This window comes from Kogia breviceps, chromosome 13 (assembly GCF_026419965.1).
Source record: "Kogia breviceps isolate mKogBre1 chromosome 13, mKogBre1 haplotype 1, whole genome shotgun sequence".
NCBI classification, from domain to species: Eukaryota; Metazoa; Chordata; class Mammalia; order Artiodactyla; family Physeteridae; genus Kogia; species Kogia breviceps.
This window is the reverse complement of record NC_081322.1, coordinates 11,048,123-11,070,838: the sequence shown is the minus strand read 5'-3', so window position 1 is coordinate 11,070,838 and position 22,716 is coordinate 11,048,123. Positions and strand designations below refer to the sequence as shown.

Sequence of the window (22,716 nt, the reverse complement as noted above, 5' to 3'; positions counted from 1 at the left end):
GTATAATTCTTGGGAGATTCACCCAGGTTGTTACATGTATTAATAGTTTTCTGTTTTATTAAGGAGTAGAATTGGGACTTCCCTGGTGGCTGGCTCAGTGGTTAAGAATCCACGTGCCAATATAGGGGACACGGGTTTGAGCCCTGGTCCGGGAAGATCCCACGTGCCATGGAGTAACTAAGCCCGTGTACCACAATTACCGAGCCTGCGCTCTAGAGTCCACAAGCCACAACTCCTGAGCTCGTGTGCCACCACTACTGAGCCGCGCACCTAGAGCCCATGCTCCGTGACAAGAGAAGCCACTACAATGAGAAGCCGCTACGAAGAGTAGCCCCCACTCGCCACAACTAGAGAAAGCCTGAGTGCAGCAGCGAAGACTCAACGCAGCCAAAAATAAACAAATAAATAAAATTTTTTTAAAAGGAGTGGAATCTTATGGTATGTATGTCCTACAGTTTGTGTAATCATTCACTCGTTGAAGGAACTCTGGGCTGTTCTAGTTTTTGACTATTACAAATAACGCTCTACATTTGTGTAAGTTTCCATTTATCTGGTGAGAGCCCAGTAGTGTAGTTGCTTTGTTGTGGTACGCCGGCTTCTCATTGCGGTGGCTTCTCTTGTTGCGGAGCACGGACTCTAGGTGTGCGGGCTCAGTAGTTGTGGCTCACGGGCTTAGTTGCTCCGTGGCATGTGGGATCTTCCCGGACCAGGGCTCGAACCCGTGTCCCCTGCATTGGCAGGCGGATTCTTAACCACTGCACCACCAGCGAAGTCCTCTTTAATATATTTTTAAGTGTTGTCTAATCTCTCAATTCTCCCCAGTGTGTTTTTTTATCTCAGGTGTTGTAGTTTGCATCTGTAGTAGTCACATATACATACATACATATATATATATATATATATATATTCCCCCCCCCAATCCCATTCCATGCCTCTACTTGTTCAGTCTTTTCTGTAACTTCTTGGACACATGAAAGTCACAGGTGATAATAATGTCTTTGTCTACTAATCTTATCATTATGTAATTTTGGGGCCAGTTTCAATTGATTGACTTTTCTCCTCTCTATAGATAGTATTTTCCTGCTTCTGACATGCCTGGTAATTTTTTATTGGATGCTAGATATTGTGAATTTTGCTTGTTCTGGATTTTTTTTGTGTTTCTATAAATATGCTTGAGGGTTTTTTTTTCTTTTGATGCAGTTATTTGGAAATAGTCTGACCCTTTCAGATCTTGCTTGTAAGCTTTGTTAGGTGAAACTAGAGCAGCATTTACTCTAGAGTTAGTTTTCCCCGCTAATAAGGTTCTGAATTCCACATCTGATGCTCCATGAGTGATGAGGTTCTCTGGTCTGGCTGATGGGCACAGACACGATTCTTGACTGTTTTGAGCTTTATGAGTATTCCCTCTCGTTGTTTTGGGTGGTACTTTCCCCGTCTTCTGTGGTTTCCTCGTACTTGCAGGTGAATCGTACTTGGTTGTGTACCTGAAGGTGACCTTTCACAGAACAGGCGCTCTCTGTGTGCAACGTTCCTCTCCTGCACTCTGCCTTAGGAAATCTAGCCGTTTGGTCTCTGTGGACTCCTGGCTCCATCGTAGGGAGACCACCGGGCTGCCCCTCGGTTTATCTTCCCGGTGCATGGTGCGGACTTTGCTCAGGCAGGAAGTGCTTTCTCTTCCGTCTCTTCAGGAATATTGTCTTATATAGTTTGTTTGGTTTTTAAGGATTTTTAAGTCAATAGGGTAAACTCAGTGTCTGTTCCTTCATGTTGGCTAGAAACGTGGAACTCAGTATAATATTTTAGTAGAAAAGGGGCACGAAAAGAAAATTACTTTTGAAACTTATGTTTCTTTTTACCGAAACCCTAAGTTTTCCTAGGCTCCTTGGAGAGAATAGTTACGTTGAATTTTCTCCGAACATTTGTTTTCATGTAATACTCAGAGCTCCCGGCCCAGCACAGGGGAGGTGGCGGGGCTGCCGGTGTCACTGCTGCTCTGCTGCCCTGTTTCAGTTCCAGGCCTGCCTCTGCTGACCTGGTGGGTGCAGCAGTCCCAGCCACTAGGTCCGTCCTCCCCGTCCTCTACAGGGTGACTTTGTTTGCAGAGGACATCTCCTATGGCAAGCTCTTCAGATATAAATTTGATGTTACTTTGCTGACTGACGTCACAGATGTTTTTCAAGTCAAATTAAAACATTTGATTATGGTCTGCAGCATATTATTACATATTTCATGTTTCAGAGATCATCACATTCTTTTTTGTACCGTTGAAAACATCTGTTTATGTAATTATAGCTTTCTATTCTCAAACAGGTAGAGAATTTGGCTTAGTCTTTGCATTGAGTCTTCACGCTAAAAATGAAAACAAGACTAGTATGTTCCACAGTGATGTTTGTTGACGTTGTGATTTATCAGTGTTTCACTGGTTTATTACTGATGCCGAAGACACGAAGTGGGCGCAATCAGCCATCTCCGTTATTCGTGAACGTGAGAGACAAAAAAGTAGTTGAACTTTGTAGCTGATTTAGAATATCATGTTAGCCAACAGTTTCTGCTTTCCCCATATCAAGGCTTTTTTTTTTTAAAGCCATAGTTTTAATATATAAAATATATATGTCAAAAATATGAAGACACTAATTATTTAAATTCATTTTTTCACGTAATGTTGAACGTTGGTGTTAATTGAGCCAGCATCTGAAGAGGTGAAGAAAAAGCAACTTACTTTTAGTTAATGTGTAGTTAACAGATAATTGTAAACTCTGAATAATCGAGTATTCATTACGCTTTTTCTTAAGCTGTGGTTTCATTCATTTCACTGGCCTGTTCATAACTGTTCAGTGAGTCCTTGTTGCTAATAGCATAAAATCAAATTTGGGAGTCCAGACCCTTTGCAGTGTCTTCCGCCTGTATTTTCACTTATGCTATTATCCTTCGTGTTTTGTTAGAAGCTACTGACCAGAGATGCTCTGTGCCCTCACTCTACGTGTGTGTGGTTTTTAATCCTACTGGAATTTCCTCATGGTCTTCGTGCTTGTTACTCTCTCCGTCCGGAGCCCTTTCCACAGATATCGCCTGCCTCCTTGCTTTGGGGCTCTGCTCGAATGCCACTTCAGTGTTGTGTTCCCTGACCATTGTATTTAAAGTTGCACCCCAGCTTTTTTTCTAAGCACTTGCTACTCTCTTGCTACTCCCACTTAATTTTCTTTTCTCCATAGCCTTTATCACAATCTGAGATCCTAAATATTTTATAACTTGTTTGTGTCTCTCTCTTGCTCCACTGGAACCTGTAGCTCATGAGGGCAGGGACTTCCATGTGTTGTATTTCCCTTCTGGATCCCCACCATCTAGAAAGTTCTTGGCACATAATAAGCATTCAGCACACTTTTGATGACGGTGAGTCAATGAATGAGTGAATGAACGATTAACCTTCTAAGTCTTCTCTGCCCATCTGACCCTCACCCGTCTCCCCTGGCCCACTTGGGGCCCCACCGCATTCAGGAAGCTGCCTTTGAATGAAACTGCCGCCTGCTGCTTCAGCTCGTCCTGATCTGTTCCTCCTTTGAACTCGTGGCATTTTCATATTAGTAGAAGAGAGAATTTTCTGGTAGATATAATTGTGTGTGGTTTGCATAGGCTGCAAGATGGTAACATTCTATTACTTGAAATGTTTAAGGAGTGACAGGATGGCCTTGTCAGTAAAGGGGACTAGACTTGACATGTATAGTTCCTTCTGTGCTAGGTGCTGTAATTTCAAGGGACCCTAAAAAGTGTAGATGAAGTCACCCTATTTGATAGTTTTGGAAACTGACGTTTAGAGGGGTCACACAATTTGTCTGAAGTTCATAGCTGTTTAAGTGTCTTGGCTATTCAGACTCGGGTGTTTCTCTGTAGAAGAGCTGTTATGCTGCCTTCATTGACTAACTACTTCATGAACCGAAGGTCCACTACGTTTGTGTGAAGTGTGGCAGTTTGGCATGTTTACCAAGGAATGAAGGCCTGAATGGAGAAGAGTGACGCCTCTTGGTTAGGGAGAGAAAAAAGTTAAAAAGTTCTGGATAATGGTGTAATTAGAAACACCCAAAGGGAAACAGAGGCACCAAACCTTACCATTCTGTTCAGATCTTGGCCTGGTGACAGATCAAGATTTTGATTTCTTTAAGAAAACATTTATTGTTGGGGCTTATTGCTTTGGTTTTTATCTTTATGTGATCCAAGTGACCTTACTTAAAAATTAAAATGAAATATCTTAACTATGAAGCCAGTCTTCAGAGGGGTAATACCTAGCATGCATGCTTAATTGGGTTATATATTAATGAAAAATTAATACTTACCAAGAGCTTACTTTGTGTCAGATACTGTGTTTCATGAAGATTATCTCATTTGATGTTTTCCACAACCATTATTGTCAGCTTTCTATTTTCAGCACCATTTCACAGATAGGGAAGCCAAAGCTTAGGGAGGGGTCCAAACTCACACAATAAAATGGTGGAGTCAGCAGTGGCTCAAACTTTTTGTCTCGGAGATACGTTGAGAAAAAAACATTTTACATGGTGAGTCAGTACATACGTACGTGTGACTGAAAGAACTGTTTCGTGGGTAGTGACTCTTACAGTAATGTCACACACTCTGTTCTGTTCTGTATTGTTATGTTTAACCCAGAATAGATATAACACATAATGGGCTGTTACCTGCAGTCTGAAAAATCTCTGTTCTTGACAACTATGTTGTGTATACTCCCTGATTTTATAAAATAGTTATCCACTTCTGGCTTCTTTACTTTGTTCTTTCATGCCTGCACCCTCTTTCTTATAACATGTATTCTGGCAGCAGAAACAAAAAAATTAAGTCTTGTAGTACTAAAAAAAGTCTTTTTCCCAAGTGCACTTTAATTTTAAGTTAAAACTAGTGAGCTAATTCCTTGTTTTTAGTGAAGATCATGTTTACTGATAACACGTTTTGAACTTGCCTTTCCTCATGGTTTCACGTGGACCAGGCAGACCATGTTAAACTGTTTATTTATTTATAAGTTATTATATTTTTGGCTGTGTTGGGTCTTCGTTGCTGCTCACGGGCTTTCTCTAGTTGTGTGGAGCGGGGGCTCCTCTTTGTTGCGGTGTGCGGGCTTCTCATTGAGGTGACTTCTCTTGTCACGGAGCACGGGCTCTAGGCGCGCGGGCTTCAGTAGTTGTGGCGCGCGGGCTCAGTAGTTGTGGTGCACGGGCTTAGTTACTCAGCAGCATGTGGGATCTTCCCGGACCAGGGCTCCAACCCGTGTCCCCTGCCTTGGCAGGTGGATTCTTAACCGCTTCACCACCAGGGAAGCCCCCAGACCATGTTAAACTGTTGCTGAGAGAAACTGTTGTCTGGCTGCTCGGTGGAGGATCTGGTAAATCACTGTAGGTTCTGTTTAAAAATAGAGGTTTAAGTGGGTTCATGTATTGGTCAGATTGTACTGACACTTAACTCTATTTGCTTTTCTGTACACTTGAAATATTTTCATAATTAAAATTAAAAAAAATTGTATAACCCTACTTGTGTTTAATAAATGCCTTTGTATTAATAAACAAATGGAAAAAAGTTTTAAAATCTTTTTCGTGCCGCCAGATGGCGCCCACTGTTAATCAAGATTAAGATGCCCACTCGGTTTTCTGAATAATTTTATGTTGCAAGTATTGTTAGAATTTTGGCATGAATGTATAAACTAGTAATAATGGACTCCAGAATTCAGGAATGAGAGAAGAAGTTGAATAATTGAGTTGCTAATGTATAGGCATAGGGTATATTCACTAAACCAGTGTTTAGTATAGTTTCTGGAATTTAATCATTGGGAATTAGAATAATATTAGAATAAAATAAAAGATTATGAATCTGGCAGTTTGTATTTTGCCAAAAATATTTGTCTTTCCCTGTTCTGAGTTTTCCTGTGATCTTACCAATAGTTGGTTTTTATCAGGTACTTCTGACATTAATAATTTCTTTTGTAATAAGTTAAGTTTTGATACCATTAGAGTAACTTTATTCTAGTTATATTGTACTGGAATTTAGATTTATCGGATTTCATTATACTTTTATCACATAAACATGCAACATTTTGAGCTTGATTTTAATTTGACAAAATTAATAAACTTCTTTTCATCTGTGACTGTGCCCAGTTGTGGCCACTCTCTAGAATTTTCATGAATTATCTATAACGGAGCATATGATTTATTGGTAACAAAAGGATATTGAACTTAAATTAGTAATACCAAGTAAAAATTTATATTAAACATTTTTTAAGTTAAAAGGAATGATAGGTGAATTTTTTCCAGTTGTATTGTGATATAGTTGACATACACTGCTGTGTAAGTTTAGTTGCACAACACAATGATTTGTCTTACATATATTGAGAAATGATTACAATAGTAAGTTTAGTTAACATCTGTCATCTCACATAGATACAAAATATATGTACATATATATGTTTTTCTTTGTCATGAGAACTCTTAGGACCTACTCGTCAGCAACTTTCGTTTCATACTGTATTAACTTTAGTCATCATTGTTCAACACTACATCCCTAGTACTTATTTATCTTACAACTGGAAGTTTGTACCTTTTGACCACATTCATCTCTTTTAGTGTTGTTTATTGGGAAAGAAGAAGTTACATGACTTGCCACGTGCTGACTTTCACAGCACAGATTTTGTAAAAGAAATGACTGAAGCAGGGTCTTTTATTATTACTCCCTCCTCTCCACAAACTCTCTTTCTAGTATTTCTGTTTTTTCTTGGTGAGTGCTACCAGGCTAAATCAATATACAATCTCCTCCCATTTCAATTTAAATTTGTTTGTTCAGTGGTAACTGGCCACATCAATATATATAGCCTTACTTCAGTTTTAAACTTGTAAGGAGATTCTTGAATCTAGGTTGGTTCCCATGGCCTCATTTGCTTTTTGCCCCTAGGCCCAGACTAGCCTTGTACTTCTGATAACTATGATCCATTTTTCTTAGTAGTAGTCTTCTCACAAGGCTTCTGAGTTAGAGAATTTCCTAATTTTGTCTCTGCTGTGGAATGTGTACATAAATCTTTTTGAGGTTTTCAGAAAGTTTATACTGAAACTTTAGAAAGAAACAGAAGAATTAACAAAACTGGAAGATAAAACCCAAAATGTAATAATTAAGTGGTTAGGAGAAATCTTAAAAATATTTTGTTGTTAATAGAAGTGGATCTACCAAAGATGGGGCTAGGGAAGTAGGTGAGGCAGAAGTGCCTTGCAGGTGATGCTTAGGGGAGTTAAACTTTATCTGATGGGTTCATAAATGTGAGAGGTATCGTTTGGAGCCAGGAAGCTGCCAGGAAGCAGTTTCTGAGGTTGCTGTAGTAACGTGTCTCTCGGTGGTAGCTGGTGAGCTCCTGAACAGGGGCAGCGGCCCAGCTGGAATGCGATTAAAGTCATGGATCTGAAAAACAATTAAAACTAAAGTGGGGAGTTCCCTGGTGGACTGGTGGTTAGGATTCTGGGCTGTCACTGCCGTGGCCCGAGTTTAGTCCCTGGTTAGGGAAGATCCCGCAAGCTGTGCAGTGTAGCCAAAACAAACCTGAAAATAATGAAGACGTTTGTTTGATTGAATGGTTATGGACGATGAGAGAGAGGGGTGAGAGTGGCTTCTTTATTTCTCAGGTCATTAGGTGGATAGAGCTGGGGGAGCTGGGAAGAGCTGGGGTGGGGTGGGGACAGCCACGGGGAGGGAGGGGCTAAGTGGACAGGTGAGCTCCATATTGGACATGATGCTCTGGTGTATCCAGGTTGGTTATTAAGAATCTGACGCTTACAGAAGAGATCAGTTCTAGAGAGACACCACATCTCCTCAGTTCTAAAAAGTACTTTCTTGTGTTCTTGAGAAGTGTCTCGTAATTAATGTGTACGTTTAATGTGCTATTTCTCCTTAAAAAGATTATTTTATATCATATACTCATTGAAATAGCAGGACTAAGGAAATTGTGGATTTTGGAGCCAAAATCATGACCTCTAACAGTAGTAGATGAAATTAGCAAGGAGAGGTGTTGGATACTGAGTGCTTTCATATGTATTTTGCCATTCGAGTTCGTAGCGATCTTTTGAATATGGGAGATGGTGGTATTTTTATTTTCAGAGAAGAAACTGATGTTCAGAGAAGTTGTGTAAATACAGGGATAACTTTTTTCTTAATTTTTATTATTATGGTTGTCTGTTGAATGGTCATGCACAAGTATTCTACTATTTTCATTTATTATTCTTTTCTCCAAATGAAAGCATATAATGAAATGAAGGCAACTGTTAGTGCAGTACTCTCCACCATCCTTTATCTAGTAGTCTTCAAGTGTTAACGTTTTACCACACTGCTCTCTTTTTTTCCTGTATAAACAAACATGTTATTTTTTGAGACTAAGTTATAGACAAAATTCTCCTATACCCTTAACTTCAGTGTTTATCTTCTAAAAACAAGGAATTTTCTTAACCATAGTACAGTTATCAAAATCAGGAAATTATTGTTGGTACAGTTCTGTTACTTAATCCATAGACCTTACTCAGATTTCATCAACTGTCCTGATAATGTCAGGGATAAATTTTTGATTTGTCAGGATCAACAAATACAAATGCAGGACAGTGTCACATAAATAAGCAAAGCTTTGGGTTGTAATCAGAGCGTTTGTAAACACAGCCAGCTTTCTTAAGATAATTAATGGACACTGGCCTCTGTGAGCGTGTTTGTCTGCCCTGTACCTTGCGGTTAGACTTGAAATTTTGGAAAGAGTGGGGGTGGATTACCTTTTTGGTTTGCCGTGCAACAGCCCCTTCCAATGCCTGAGAGGAAAACAGCGCATTCTTTGGCGGAATTCTTGTGTTATTTTTCTTACTTAGCTGTATCTTTTTCTCTTCTTGTCTTTCTTTTATACTTACGAAGCATGTGCTGGGCACTGAAATAAAATGCCGGAAGTATATTTATATATATGTACTGATTGTGCTGATTCATTCCTAGAGACTATAAGTAGATTGTTTCCGAATCAACCATTTAAAACTACTTCATAGTACGTGTTTTATTACTGTATTTGATGTAGGGATGTAAAAGTGTCCCTTCGTAGACAGTGTAAAAAACAAACACACAAACCACCTTGGTATTTCTTAGACACACCTTCAGCACCTCTTAAGGTGTGCCTCAAAGTAGGCCTTGAACTTGGGGAGCATCTCCTCCTCCTCAGTCCTTTGTGCATGTGGTCCCCTTGCCTCCATTACCTGCCCACCTGGCTTCATGGTTTGTTCCCCTGCCTCCTCCAGGTCTTTGGTCAAATACAACTTCTCCTGACCAAACGGCAGTGACCTTCCCCTGCCCTTTTCCACGTGTACTCCCTGTCCATTTCTCTTTTATTTTTGTCCCTAATGTCTACTGCCATTGACACACTGTTACTTTCACATGTTTGTTTGTTGAGTACCCCTTCTCACTGGAGTATAAACTCCAGGAATGCAGGAGTTTATCTGTTTTGTTCACCACTGAATCCCCAGAGCCTTGAACAGTAGTGCCTTGAAATGATAGGCATGCAGTAAGTACTTGTTGGATAAATGCATGTCCTGCTCCTCTGAGTGTGAGTGTAAGAGACATAAGAAAAGGCACTTCTGAGGGAATTATTTAAATATTACAACTTAAATGCCATCTTTCTGAATAGAAAGGTTTTTAAAATTTCTTTATTCTAGAGCTTTTCTTTCAACAGCTTTATTTTCTGTTATATTATTGGTTTGTTTCTGTATAAGATTCTTACCAAACTAAGGTACTGAAGAATGATAACTGCAGCGTGTTAAAGGCCGTTTCTTATTTATTTATTTTTCTTTATTTTTGGCTGCATTGGGTCTTTGTTGCTGCACACGGGCTCTCTCTAGTTGTGGTGAGCGGGGGCTACTCTTCGTTGCGGTGCGCGGGCTTCTCATTGCGGTGGCTTCTCTTGTTGTGGAGCATGGGCTCTAGATGTGCGGGCTTCAGTAGTTGTGGCACATGAGCTCAGTAGTTGTGGCTCGTGGGCTCTAGAGCGCAGGCTCAGTAGTTGTGGCGCATGGGCTTAGTGCTCTGCAGCCTGTGGGATCTTCCCGGACCAGGGCTTGAACCTGTCTCCCCTGCATTGGCAGGCAGATTCTTAACCATTGCTCCACCAGGGAAGCCCAGGTCGTTTCTTTTTTGGAAAAAATAAAACAAAAATCGCCCCTCCCCTTTTAAAACTATTTAATGTCAATGAGAAGAAATTAATTACCTAAGGAGAAAGTTGCTGTGAGCTCATTTTTAAGTGATCACAATCGCTTGGCCTGTATTAATGCTTCATATTCTAGCCTACAGAAAATGATTGATTAAAATAGCACGTGGAACCTGTCTTCTAATCAGCATTGTAGTGACTCTCTGAATCTTGAAAAGTTGTGCACAAACTCTTGTCAGATGTTATCCCTACCTGTTGTTGTTGCATTACTGATGCCACTTTACAGAAAAATATGAATATGAGGTAGATCAACCGTAGACAAGTAGGTCATACCAAAATGTTACTTTCAGATTTTTTTAAAAAGGATATTTTAAAAAACATTTTATTTCCTTCCTAGTAAAATATTGTATGTTAAAATATTTAGTATTTAAAAAAATAAACTAAAAAGGAAAGCATTGGCAGAACACTTTTTTTTTTTTTTTTTTTTTTTTTTTGTGGTATGCGGGCCTCACTGTTGTGGCCTCTCCCGTTGCGGAGCACAGGCTCCGGACGCACAGGCTCAGCGGCCATGGCTCACGGGCCCAGCCGCTCCGCGGCATGTGGGATCTTCCCGGACCGGGGCACGAACCCGTGTCCCCTGCATCGGCAGGCGGATTCTCAACCACTGCGCCACCAGGGAAGCCCCAGAACACTCTTTGACATAAATCACAGCAATATATGTTTTAGATCTGTCTTCTAAAAAAGTAAAGGAAATAAAAACAAAAATAAACAAATGGGACCTAATTAGACTTAAAAGCTTTTGCATAGCAAAGGAAACCATCAACGAAAAGAAAAGACAACCTACTGAATGGGAGAAGATATTTGCAAATGATATGACTGATAAGGGGTTTATATCCAACATATGTAAACAATTCATACAATTCCACATCAAAAAAACAAACAACCCAATTAGAAAATGGGCAGAAGAACTGAAAAGACATTCTTCTAAAGAGGAAATGCAGATGGGACTTCCCTGGTGCAGTGGTTAAGAATCTGCCTGCCAACACAGGGGACACGGGTTCAATCCCTGGTCCGGGAGGATTCCACATGCCGTGGAGCAACTAAGCCCTTGCGCTACAACTACTGAGCCTGCGCTCCAGAGCCCGCGAGCCACAACTGCTGAAGCCTGCACGCCTAGAGCCTGTGCTCCACAACAAGAGGAGCCACTGCAATGAGAAGCCCGTGCACTGCAATGAAGAGTACTCCGCAACTAGAGAAAGCCTGCTCACAGTAACGAAGACCCAAAATAGCCAAAAATAAATAAATAAATAAATAGATTAATTAATAATAATAAAAAAGAAATGCAGATGCCCAGCAGACACATGAAAAGACGCTCTACATCGCTAATCAGCAGAGAAATGCAAATCAAAACCACAATGAGATATCACCTCACACCTGTCAGAATGGCCATCATCAAAAAGAACAAAAATAACAAATGTTGGTGAGGATGTAGAAAAAAGGGAACCCTTGTACAGTGTTGGTGGGAATGTATTGGGTTGGCCAAAAAGTGCCTTCGGTTTTTAAGTAAAAATAAAAGACACATTTCTCATTTTCACCAAGAACTGTATTGAACAACATATTCACCCATTTTCCACTACCTTCTGTCAATTTTCAGACAACTTCATAATTCCATCTTCCCAAAACTTAAAATTTTTGAGCAAAGAACCGTTCCAGGTGCCTTTTACAGTCTTCCAGGGAATTGAAATTTTCCATTAAGAGAATTTTGTAAAGACTGAAATAAATGGAAATCCAAAGGTGCAGTGTCTGGCGGATGAATCAGAACTTCCTAGCCAAGCTGTAACAGTTTTTGCCTGGTCATCAAAGAAACTTGGAGTCTTGCGTTATCCTGACGGAAGATTATGCATTTTCTGTTGAGTAATTCTGGACGCTTTTCATCAAGTGCTGCTTTCAGTTGGTCTAACTGGGAGCAGTACTTGTTGGAATTAATTGTTTGGTTTTCTGAAAGGAGCTCATAATAGGGGACTCCCTTCCAGTCCCACCATATACACAACATCACCTTCTTTGGATGAAGACCGGCCTTTGATGTGGTTGGTGGTGGTTCATTTCACTTGCCCCACGATCTCTTCCATTCCACATCGTTGTATAGTTTCCAGTTTTCATCGCCTGTCACAATTTGTTTTAAAAATGGAACGTTTTCATTACGTTTAAGTAGAGAATTGCACGCAGAAATACAGTCATGAAGGTTTTTTTCACTTAACTTACGTGGAACCCAAACATCAAAGCAATTAATATACCCAAGCTGGTGCAAATGATTTTCAGCGCCTGATTTGGCTATTTTGAGTATGTCGGCTGTCTCCCGCATGGTGTAACATTCCTTGTGCTCAGTTAATGTCTCCATTTGATCGCTGTCAACTTCAACTGGTCTCCCCAACCGTGGAGCATCGTCCAGTGAGAAATCTGCAGCATAAAACTTCACAGGCCACTTTTGACACGTTCAGTCATCACAGCACCTTTTCCATACACTGCACAAATCTTTTTTGTGTGTTTTGGTTGCGTTTTTACCTTTCTTGAAATTATAAAGCATAATGTGCTGTAAATGTTGCTTTTTTTCTTTCATCTTCAATATTAAAATGGTTCCACAAAAATTTTTTTTTTTTTTGGCGGTACGCAGGCCTCTCACTGTTGTGGCCTCTCCCGTTGCGGAGCACAGGCTCTGGACGTGCAGGCTCAGCGGCCATGGCTCACGGGCCCAGCTGCTCCGTGGCATGTGGGATCTTCCCGGACCGGGTCACGAACCCATGTCCCGTGCATCGGCAGGCGGATTCTCAACCACTGCGCCACCCGGGAAGCCCTGGAAGGGAATATTGTTTGGAAGGATGGAATTATAGTAGGGGATGCAGGGTATTCACAAGTTGAGTCTGGCAGCTGCCCATGGCATACTCTTGGCTCTCTCTCCCGCTTTCTAGCATTTTTCCTTTGTTTTGGCCCAATACTTCTCAGTCCTGAAAATGGGGTGGTAATATTATGTACCTCATATGTTTATTAGGATTAAATCAGGCAGGGTTCCTGGAAATACAATGAATAATGTCTTGCATGTTCAGTAAGATGTTAGTTTCCTCTAAAAATACTTCCCTGCATGTTTTGGCAGCAGTAACTCCGGTGGTACAAGGTCTTAGGTATCATTTGTAAGCTAGAGACTGCCTACGGTTTTATACCAGACGATGTGCTGGGTACAGAGCATGCAAAGATCAATAAAATGAAGTCTCTATGCTCAAAGAGATCACTGTGTCACAGAAAAGATAGCTAAAACAGTTAACTGTAAATCACTGTGATAAATGTTATTTTTAAAGTTTTGGGGGAATTGGAGAAGGCTTTATGGAAGGATTAAGTCTTGACAGGAAGTTACAATAGCAGTTAGTGATATGTTCTTTGTTTCTCATAAAAAATTCAAAGAAGCTTTTCTGTTTGCTAGTCTGTCATGGTAATCAGAAACTTAAGAGAAGTTTCTTCTCAGAAGAGCATGCAACTTCATCTTATTTCTCAAATGGTATGAGATCTATAAGGAAAGTATAATGAATTCTCAGTAAAATTCCTGTTCTTTTTTTTTAGATATATAGTATATTTTTACATTATTTAGATATATGATGGTTTATCATTCAGGAATCCTCACTCTTTCTACTTTTTGTGCCTAAAACTGTCTTTAATCTCTCTCTGAAAGCTAGTAGTCACTTGTACTATATAAAGTTTAGGTGCATATATATATCACAACCTAAAAAAAAATCAAATCAGTATTTAAATAAAGAAACTTAGCAGAAATCAGGTGCTGTGGTATTGTATTTTTTGGCTGCAGCATTACAGCACACCTGAAGCTCTTCAAGGTGGTAGGGCCACTGTGTATTTTACCTAGAATGTACCTTGTCCTTATACCTTGTCCACACCTTATCTGTTGTAACTGGACTTACATTTTAGTGACCACCTGAATTGCCACTGTCTCTGCAAAGCCTTTACTAATATCCCCGCCCTACATTCATCTTTTCCTCTCTTGTGTTTCCACATCCTTTGCATTTAACACTGTAACCACTGAATGACTTGTTAGAGTGCAAGCTCCATGAAGGCAGGATCTGTACTTTGTTTCCTTCATTTAATACTTTGGTGAAACTAGACACTTAGTACATATTTGGTGATTTAAATTGAGTCTAGAAAACTAAGGTTTGATGAAAATGTGCTTTATTATTCGTAAACACCTCTTCTTATAGTTTTGGCTCTGAAGTAAGGAATAAATCTCTGGTACGTTCTTATGACTACTTCCAACATGCGAATATACTGCACATTGAATTAGGTAGATTACAGGCTTAGCTGTTGTAACAAAAAGACCCCCAAATACTGTGGCTTCAACAGGATAGAAGTTTGTTTCTTCACATTAGTCTGGAGATGAACTAGTAGTTCTGTCCTCTTCACCATGAGGCTTGCATATCTGGATCCAAGGTAGCAGGTTCACTTCTTACCATCTTCTCAGCTCATGGGAAAGGGGACGAGGCAAGGGGAACAGGCCCAGGATGGATAATGGCAGCACACATCATTTCAGCTCCCATTCCACTGGCCAGGACTTGGTCACGTGACCACGCTTTGCTGCCAGGGGGCTGAGAAATGGAGTCTCTGTCTGGGCAGCCATGTCTGTAGCTAAAACTTGGGGGCTTTTTTTTTTAAATGAAAAGGAAGAATGGCAAAAGGATATTATTAAAAAGAACAGTTTGTGCCTCATAGGTTTTGCCTGTGCTTCCATTTTTAAATAAACAGATGGATTGCTTCAGGTATTAAAGAACTTGTGTATTTGACCAAGTCATCAGACGTGGCAGATTTTTTACTGTGCTGCCTGCTGCTTTATCTAGACCTTACACTAGGTGATGCAGGCCATAGAGAGCCTTCCTGGTGAGAACTTTACCATTTACTTTAGTAGACATGACTAAGTGCAAATGAAGAAACAGCAGGTACTTGCTGTGTGTTGTGTGAGAGAAGCTGTCATGGGCTATAGACATTTATAGGAAGGGGGGATGGAGGTATGGAGTCATACGGAAAGGCTTTTTGGAGAATCTGGGACTCTGGTTAGGCCTTGAAGATGAGGTAGGATTTGTGTGGTCACAAGCGGAACATCCTAGGCAAGGGAGATGGTGTGCAGGAGAGTTTCAAGACTGGATGACTGAGTTGTATTCTAGGGAAAGCAATGAGTCTTCTGACTAACCAGTTGGCTCCCCGAGTGTGTAATTTGGAGTAGTGCAAAATAAAGTTGATTTATGAAGGATCAAGATTATAGATGTGGGAAAGGTTTGGAGTTGGACACTGACGTGGAGAAAGAGTTTAACTTGGTATTGGGGTTCCGATTAGGTAAATTCCTGCCCCTCCACCTGGTAACGGCATTTCGAATTAATGAATTCAGTCCCTCTTTCCCTGCCTACTCTCCACGAGGTCACGTACGCCGTCTCAGTTAACACATCCACACATTCTGTCCTAGCCCCATTCTTCTGGACTTCTCTGAAATGTTTGACACTTTGACCATCTTTTTTTTTTTTTTTTAAACTCAGGCCTTCTCTGGTTTTTGCACGGCTCTTCGTTTTCTCCATAAGACTTAGTATTCTTCTTTTTTTGCTCTTTTTGTTCTTGGGGCTGCAGGTGTCCTCTTGAAGGCAGTGCTTATAGATACGTCCAGTTTGAGCTTTAGTCTTCTATTCCTGGTTGCTTGCTGGACATTTTCATCTCGATGCGTCACTGTTATTTAAAGCACTCAACAGATTTCCTGCAAAGCTTTGTGACTCTGCAAGGACCTCTATGCTTTAGATCCCTTTAGGCTTTAAAGCAGAACTGCAGGCATCTGGGGCTGTGCCTTCTCCCTATCACTGTGTCACTAAGTCTTGTCAGTTCTTCCTGGTGATTCTCACGTTTGTTCATTTCCATTCTTCCTGTTGCCATATTTATCAGTCTTTGAACAGGGTGTGTTTGGACTGTGAGTGGTCCTTGAGGATTCACTGATGATGAATATGAATCAAGGTGCCATAACATCACTGAGGCCAGATAGTACCTTCTGTTCTGTTACTGGAGCTTTGCTTTCGTGTGGTTGAGATGATCAGCTGACTCATACTAGTTGAGTTGGTGTTAGCTTATTTGTGTTGTGTTTAGTGAGATGGTGATATGGATAACTTAATATTACCCAATATTTGAATTCTCAGTAAACTTTTGACTTCTTTTCCTCAGCAGATTTGATTCTTAGTTTGTTAAAATAAATTTTCACAGCTTAAGTCACACACTCAATAAGAATAATGAAAGCAGATCAAGAAGTGTGCAGAGTGCCTGAGATGAAGACTGTCAAGCATAATCTAGAGTTAGAGGGTGAGGTCAGCATCGTGGCAGCAGGAGACACCCGCTTTGTCTCCCCCGCTCCGTCTACAACCATTAAAACGCCTGTAACTCAACATTAGGTCCACCGCCTAGCACCCCAGATGAGGGGGGTTCCACACATCTGTCCATGTAAAGGTGACTGGACTGGAACACACAGAGGAGGCTGAACCGGGGCACAGCTGAGGCAGTGCTTGCGAGCCCGGACCCATAGTCATGGCGGCTGAGCCTGAAGCCCCAGAGAACCCAGTAGAAGCAGAGAAGGCCGTGCATACGCCTGACCACTCGGCTGCAGCAGTGCCCATGGTCACGGGGAGCCGGGAAGCAGTGGAGGGGGATTGCGGCCCTGGTCCTCCAGTCATGGTGGCGCCCCTGACTCGGCGGCCTGTGCATACCTGACAACCCCATGGACCTGGCTGCCTCCTAAACCCTCCCCTGTGGCAGCAGAGCTTGCAAGCCAGGAGACCCTGGACGGACGAGGTGGGGATGCCACCATCCCAGTGCCGTAGGTGGCAACCCAGTACAGCAGCACCGGGAGCATCAGGGCACCAGCGACCCTGGAGTCAAGAGCAGCATCACGGAGGGCACCAGGGACACCTCTGACAGGGGTGGTGGAAGGTGGAAAGTGCAGAGCCTCCTACGTGATCAGAGGCAGCGCAGGTAAGAGAAACCAAACACTGGGGCCCTAGCGCCACCTTCTGGAAAACAAAAGAAAGGCCTCTAATTACCAACCAGTTGAATCATTAGAATCAAGTTGGAAAAAAGCTTTACTTTAAAGAAGAGAGGTGTTTGCTAGTTCAGATACACTGGCAGAGGAACACCTTATCAGGTGACATGAAAAACCATAGTAACATGGCATCAGAAAAAGAAAATGACGGATCTCCAGAAACCAAACTTAAAGTCATGGAATATTGCAGTCTGACTGATAGAGAATTCAGAATAGCTGTCATGAAGAAACTCAACAAGCTATAAGCCAGAAAGGCAGTTCAGTGAGCTCAGGAATAAAATTAATGAACAGGAGGATTACTTTACCACAGAGAGTGAAATGCTACAAAAGAACCAAACAGAAATTCTGGAGTTGAAGAGCTCAATAAAGGAGATGAAGAACACATTAGAAGACACTGGAAACAGAGCAGAGCAGGTGGAAGAGAGAATTAGCAAGCTCGCAGACAGAGAAATAGCAGTGATGCAGGTGGAAGAGGACGGAGAAATAAGATCTAAACAAAATGGAGAATCTGAGAGTGCTGTCCGACTCATTTAGGAAGGGCAGCGTTAGGGTGATGGGTGTCCCAGAGGGAGAGGAGTGGGGCAGGGGAGCAGAGAGCTTATTTAAAGAAATAATAGCTGTGGGACTTCCCTGGTGGTCTGGTGGCTAAGACTCTGCACTCCCAGTGCAGGGGGCCCAGGTTCGATCCCTGGTCAGGGAACTAGATCCCACAGGCCGCAACTAAGAGCCCATGTGCTGCAACTAAGAGTTCGCATGCCGCAGCTAAAAGATCCCGCATGCCGCAACGAAGATCCCACCCATGTGCTGCAACCGGTGCAGCCAAATAAATAAATAAATTTTTTTTTTTAAAGAAATAATAGCTGAGAACGTCCCAGACCTGGGGAGGGAACTGGATATACAAGCCCAGGAAGCTAACAGAACCCTAACTGTCTCAATGCAAAAAGACCTTTTCCAAGACACATTATATTAAAACTATCAAAAGTCAATGACAAAGAAAGAATTTTAAAGCAGCCAGGGAAAAAGGATGGTCACCTGCAAAGGAACCCCCATTAGGCTACCAGTAGATTTCTCAGCAGAAACTCCACAGGCCAAGAGAGGGGAGTGAAATTTTGAGAATACCAAAAGAGAAGAACTGTCAGCCAAGAATGCTCTGTCAAGGAAAGTTACCCTTCAGATATGAAGGAGAGATAAAGGCTCTCCCAGACAGACAGAAGCTACCTTATAAGACATGTTGGAAGGAGCTCTTCTACCTGAAGTGAAAAGGCAAAAGTACACAAACTTTGAGTAAGGTGGTAAATAGAATCAGAAAATTGTGACTCTATATCAGAATAGGTTGTTAAACATTTAATTACAGCATAAAGACTAAAGGAAAAGAAAGCATTAAAAATAACTATAGCTACATCAATTTGGTAACAAAATCACAACACAAAAAGGGATAATTTGAGGTAACAAACAACATAAAATGGGAAGAGGAAAAGGACAGAAACCATATAGGCAAATGAAGATAGATGCTGTCAGCAGAAAAGGGACTGTTTTATCTGTGAGACATTTTATACAAAAAATAATCTGGAATCCTGCTATTCTGAATGTGGTCTGTGGTGGCAGCACAGGCATCTTGGGCTGCTTGTCAGGATTGCAGAGTCTCAGGCACCGCCCAGGGCTACCAGATTAGAACCTGCATTTTCCTCACATCCCCAGGAATGTGCATGCGCTGGGAGACACCGATCTAGAACTGACCGTGCAGTTCTTTTCTTTTTCTTAGTGGGAGACTTAGCTGCTAAAATAGTTAAACCCTCCAGCTGTTTATCTATTTCTGTTTTTCTGTATTTGTCTTTTTGTTCACCTTAGATTTTTAGGTGAACTTCAGGGGAGACCGTTGTAAGTCTTGTGAACGATGGAGGGTAGCTGGGGGAGGCGGCTGGAGCTGCAGGGGTCACCGAAGTCACCTGGAGCAGGCAGCATGTGGCTGAGTGAGCTGGCCTGCCGCAGCCTGGAGAAGAACATTCGTTCGGAGCGGAAGGGCAACACGTGCAGAGGCGGGAACGCAGGAGAGGGCATGTGTGAGTGGGAGTGCTGTGGTGAACTTGCAAGAGGACAGCGGGCCTTTGCCGCGGGGTCTGGGCCTGTCCCTTTGCTGCTGTGTGAGGTGTTTCGCTGTGCAGCCTCTGCTGTCAGCTCCTGAAAGTTTCCCGTTACTCTAATGCCCTGTCCTTCAGCTCTCCCAGACTCCCCTACCATCCTTCACCTTGTTTAGCCTTTGCCAAGATGTGTTTTGGTATATTCTGTGCCAGGGGCCTCTGAGGCAGCCTTTAAACTTCATTTCAAGCTCTCTGTGAGACCTGCATGCCTTCCAGCAGACTTGTCTCCGTAGCTGGGGTCCTCCTTGCCCCTTATGTGTATCTTACGTTGTGCTAAAATTGATTACAGACGTAACGCTCAACCACGTTGATGTGTGCAGCCTGTTCATTTTCACTGTTGTGTGATATTCCATGTATGGAGATACTCATACTGTTGAACGTTTTTAAGGTATTGTCAATCTTTTTAGAAATCATGCTGCTATAAATATTCTGGTTACCTGGCTTCTTGAGTATATATATGAGGTTTTTAAAAAATAACTTTATTAATTTTTGGCTGTGTTGGGTCTCCGTTGCTGCACGCGGGCTTTCTGTAGTTGTGGCGAGCGGGGGCTACTCTTCAGTGAGGTGCGTGGGCTTCTCATTGTGGTGGCTTCCCTTGTTGCAGAGCACGGGCTCTAGGTGCGTGAGTTTCAATAGTTGTAGCACGTGGGCTCAGTAGCAGCATGAGGGCCCCAGAGCGTGCAGGCCTCAGCAGTTGCAGCGCGTGGGCTCAGTAGTTGTGGCTCGCGGGCTAGAGTTGTGGCCGCACGGGCTTAGTTGCTCCGTGGCATGTGGAATCTTCCCGGACCAGGGCTCAAACCTGTGTCCCCTGCATTGGCAGGCAGATTCTTAACTGCTGTGCTACCAGGGAGGTCCCGAGTATATGTATGAGTTTGTTTGTAGTGTTTTCAGCCTTATTTGACTGTGATCCAGAGAAACAACATTTTATAACGTGACCTGATTTCTGTATATATATAGGTATGTCAACTGATTTTTTTAAAGAAGTTTAACAGTTACATTTACCCTTTGTGTGATGCACTCATATCTTTTTTCCTTCTAAAAATAAATACTTGTTGAGATTAAGTTAATGAATTGTGACCTGCTGTTTAAAATATTGCTGTAGGGTGTGTTGTGTATATGTGTCAGCACGTGTGTGTGTGTAAGAGAGGGAGAGAGAGAATAGATTGTTTGGTGGAAGGGTTTATTCATCTAGAACTTGATTACATGTCACCAAATTGTTTTTTAAATGGTTATACCTGTTTATATTGGTGTGGCCTCCCGAGTCTGGGAACTTAGTTTTTTATCATGTGTCCATGGTCTTTTAAAGCATTTACTTGGCACAGAATTGGTAAGTACTTATTGAATAGTTTGGTGAAAGAAAATGAGGATTTCATACCTGTAACTGCATGACTGCCATGTTAAGCAACTACTGTTTTATCAAGCCAGCTTTAGGTAAGCTCACAAGGCTAATTTTATAGAGTGGATAACCCATTTGTAATTTCGGTTAGGCTTTTAAACGTCTATTTTTAGGGGTTCTTGACTATACTGTTCAGTTATGATAGTTATGTTCCAAAGAAAGATACATTGACAAAATTACATTATTATTTCAATTGGTAAAAAGTGATTGGGGCTAAAGTTTCCCGTAAGTGATAACAAGTTTTTTTTCCCCCTTGCAGGAATCAATAAAATGGTTTTCATAGCCTTAAATTTGTAAGACCTAAATAAACATCATCTGACATTTAATTATTTCTAGCTTTTGCTCAATAGTAATATAGCCATTTAAAAATTTTTGCTAGCATTATTCTTGTACAAGGCTTTTTTACATTTCTTTTCTACATTTCTTTTACCTTTCTTTTGTTGTTATAAAAATGCCCCACTGTATTGGGTGCTACAGCTTTTTTACCTGCATGGACAGTCATATCCCATTATGCAAGTTCATTCAGCCGTAGCGTTCACATCAGGAAAATCATGCTGTATAAAAAAGTCTCCATTTGTATTTGGCTGAGGTTGTAGCAGATTATTCTGAGGGGAATCATTCTATTTTAAGAACAATGAAGCCCCACTTGGAGCGTGTTGAAAATCTTTGTTTTCTCCTCATGCTCTGGACCCACTGCCTGAGAGGAAAAGTTAAGATACAGTTGTTTTACAAACCAGTGTAGGAACTTCTCTAGAGAAAGAAAAGTATTGTATTTTGATTACCGAAATTTCTTAACATGACAGTAACTTGCACTTAAGTAGTGCTTTAAAAATTTAAAAATTCCATACGTGTCTCACCTAAGTACAGAGAGCAGCCATTCTAATTCCATTTAACAGATGGGAGCTCAGTTTGTTACTTAGTCCAGGGTAATTTATGCAGCTCAGAGGTGGCTGAGTACATGGGCAGTGCTGGTCTGTTGACCTCTCACTCATTTTGACACTGTCGACAGTCAAACGTATTTAAATAGAGCGTGTCCCAGATGTTTGTCAGTTTATAGGTGTCACTTAAATTTAAAAGCAGGATATTGTGGCATAAATCGTATATGCGTAACCTCTTTCCTAAGGAGTTTGGGGGGAATGTGTTTAGTTTTACTTGGGGTTGAAATTATTGGCCTCAGTGGTATTTTGTAGATTCACTCTCACTTTTAGATAAAAAGTATGTACTTAAACAGAAACCTAAATTTTTTAAAAACTTAGTTTTTATTGATACCTCTTACTGTATTTTTTTCATAATCAAGTGATTTATAGAAATCTGTTATATATAAGCTTCTGAATATTTGATATAATTTCCAGATAGTACTTTTATTTTCTATTTTACTTTAATTGTATGAGCAATATGTGAAGATAATCATAAGAGCATTTAAAATTATCAAGAAATAATACAGAGGGCTTCCCGGGTGGCGCAGTGGTTGAGAGTCCGCCTGCCGATTCAGGGGACACGGGTTCGTGACCCGGTCCGGGAAGATCCCACGTGCCGCGGAGCGGCTGGGCCCGTGAGCCGTGACCGCTGAGCCTGCGCGTCCGGAGCCTGTGCTCCGCAACGGGAGAGGCCACAACAGTGAGAGGCCCGCGTACCGCAAAAAAAAAAAAAAAAAAAAAAAAAAGAAAGAAAGAAAGAAAAAAGTAATACATTTAAAGATATGAAGAATAGTACAGCTGAGGCTTGTATACTTAGGTGAGTTTCCCTACAGTGTTTTTCAGAGTTTTTTGACCATGACCCAAAGAGCTAACATTTTATAACACACCTTAGTTCATCTATAACTTTTCTTAATCTCAGGGTTCTGAGATTTATTCATGTTGATACAAGGCTTCTT

At 41.4% G+C, this 22,716-nt stretch overlaps 1 protein-coding gene across 8 annotated transcripts in view; it reads left to right on the top strand.

Annotated features, from left to right (window-relative positions):
- SMAP1 (small ArfGAP 1) overlaps positions 1 to 22,716 on the top strand; it is a 220,853-nt gene that overhangs the window by 102,037 nt on the left and 96,100 nt on the right. The gene's annotated exons all lie outside the window — the stretch shown is intronic.